Below are 3,196 nucleotides of genomic sequence, written 5' to 3' on the forward strand. Positions count from 1 at the left end.
GATAGATAAGCAAACCCACTCGTATCATACCCAAGAGATGATGATAAAGCCATTATCTCCAGTTATCACACGTCTATTGCCCAGGGGCCAACGAATGCCTCACTGTCACAAACAAAGTCACGTGGTGCAAGAAATACCCCAGAATGTAAACATTGACTCACTAACTCTCACAGCTTTAACCGAAGTACCCAGAATGTAAACATTGGCTCACTAACTCTCACAGCTTTAACCGAAGTACCCAGAATGTAAACATTGACTCACTAACTCTCACAGCTTTAACAGAAATACCTCAAAATGTAAACATTGACTCACTAACTCTCACAGCTTTAACAGAAATACCTCAAAATGTAAACATTGACTCACTAACTCTCACAGCTTTAACCGAAATACCCAGAATGTAAACATTGGCTCACTGACTCTCACAGCTTTGAGACTTCGAGATGTGTGTGTGTGTGTGTGTGTGTGTGTGTGTGTGTGTGTGTGTGTGTGTGTGTGTATAAGGGATGACTGCTTGCCTAAGCTTCAGTTACCCTATGGTTTAAGGGTGGTGTGTTGTCAATGGTCCTCGTGGGTTCACGAATTCTGTTCTTCATTTGCTCGTGTAAAGAGAAGGAAGTAGTTTGATGTAGAAACTGAATTTTGGTTAAGTTTAATGAGGGTCATTATGTCTGAGGTCATTGAAGGGGAGGGAGGGGTCAAGGTCAAGCTAATTTACATACGCCAACTGAATCAATTTTTTTCTTTTTAACACTTCTTCAGTTTTCAAGGAGAATTCTAACAACACATACACTCTACTACATATGTGGCTCATATGTGAATCCCATATACACTCTACTGCATATGTGGCTCCTATGTGAATCCCACATACACTCTACTACATATGTGGCTCCCATGTGAACCCCATATATACTCTACGACATATGTGGCTCCTATGTGAATCCCACATACACTCTACTACATATGTGGCTCCCATGTGAACCCCACATATACTCTACGACATATGTGGCTCCCATGTGAATCCCACATACGCATATGTGGCTCCCATGTGAATTCCATCCCCTTGTTTTTTTTTGAAACTGTTGCAAGCAGTTATCAAACTTCAATGGTAATGATAACCAATAATTGTGAGCATTTTGCATTATTGTCTACTTCAGTCTCCAACACATACAATCATTGTTTACTTGCGGGCATATCTACCACACATTGATGTCTACTTCACACACATATCTACCACACATTAATATCTAGTCATATCTACCACACATTGATATCTACTCATATCTACCACACATTAATATCTACATACTTCATACATATCTACCACACATTGATCTCTACATACTTCACACATATCTACCACACATTAATATCTACTCATATCTACCACACATTAATATCTACATACTTCATACATATCTACCACACATCAATATCTACATACTTCACACACATCTACCACACATCAATATCTACATACTTCACACACATATCTACCACACATCAATATCTACATACTTCACACACATATCTACCACACATCAATATCTACATACTTGACACACATATCTACCACACATTAATATCTACATACTTCACACACATATCTACCACACATTAATATCTACATACTTCACACATATCTACCACACATACATAACAAATAAAAGTACAAAGAAGGTTGTCTTCATACAATGAATGCCTTAACATATTTATTTTAGTTAACACTGATGAATTAACATGAGTAGACGTAGATCTCTAAGATGAAGTAGACTGTTTCGTAGATGGGATGGCAATGCGTCTGGTAGAAGGCGTACTTAGGGCCCCTCATCTACCTGTACAGAAGATAATTACCATAATGTAATTACCATATCATTAAACACTTCAAAGCACTTAATTACAATCCTCTTACTGTAAATGATTTACCACTCACGACCGTAAATAAACTTACATTTACAACTGCAAGATACATGTCTATTTTTCCCGCCCAAGAATAGTCTATCGTTGAGGTATTTGTCTATCAAGGACAATCTATCGACGTCCACTTACCTGCGTCCGTAACCTTCATAGTCATCTATCGCTGAGGTATTTGTCTATCAAGGACAATCTATCGACGTCCACTTACCTTCGTCCGTAACCTTCATAGCCATCTATCGCTGAGGTATTTGTCTATTAAAGACAATCTATCGACGCCCACGTACCTGCGTCCGTAACCTCCGTAGCCATCTATCGCTGAGGTATTTGTCTATCAAGGACAATCTATCGACGCCCACTTACCTGCGTCCGTAACCTTCATAGCCATCTATCGCTGAGGTATTTGTCTATTAAAGACAATCTATCGACGCCCACTTACCTTCGTCCGTAACCTCCGTAGCCATCTATCGCTGAGGTATTTGTCTATCAAGGACAATCTATCGACGTCCACTTACCTGCGTCCGTAACCTTCGTAGCCATCTATCGCTGAGGTATTTGTCTATCAAGGACAATCTATCGACGCCCACTTACCTGCGTCCGTAACCTCCGTAGCCATAAGAAGGGTAGCCATACCCTCCCCTGCCGAAGCCGAAGCCAGAGTGGCCGAAGCCAGAGTGGCCGAAGCCAGAGTGGCCGAAGCCGAAGCCAGAGTGGCCCACGCGTCCGAACCGGGCACGCCCTCCGTACCCACCGTACCCACCGTACCCGCCGTACCCACCGTACCCACCGTACGAAGGCTGGGGGACGGGTGACGTCAGAGCAGTAGCGAAGACGCCGGCCACCATAAGTACCAAAATCTGGAGATAGAACGAAGGGTTGAGTCACTATGGCATTGAAGAGGAATATAGTGTTATACTCTACGTGTGTATGTCAGGCTCTCTCTCTCTCTCTCTCTCTCTCTCTCTCTCTCTCTCTCTCTCTCTCTCTCTCTCTCTATATATATATATATATATATATATATATATATATATATATATATATATATATATATATATAACGTGTTCTATATATCCTATATATATCTACCTATATATATATATATATATATATATATATATATATATATATATATATATATATATATATATATATATATATATATATATATATATCTTTCTTTCATACTATTCGCCATTTCCCGCATTAGCGAGGTAGCGTCAAGAACAGAGGACCGGGCCTTAGAAGGAATATCCTCACCTGGCCCCCTACTCTGTTCCTTCTTTTG

The sequence above is a fragment of the Panulirus ornatus genome, chromosome 40, assembly GCF_036320965.1.
Source record: "Panulirus ornatus isolate Po-2019 chromosome 40, ASM3632096v1, whole genome shotgun sequence".
Taxonomy (NCBI): Eukaryota; Metazoa; Arthropoda; class Malacostraca; order Decapoda; family Palinuridae; genus Panulirus; species Panulirus ornatus.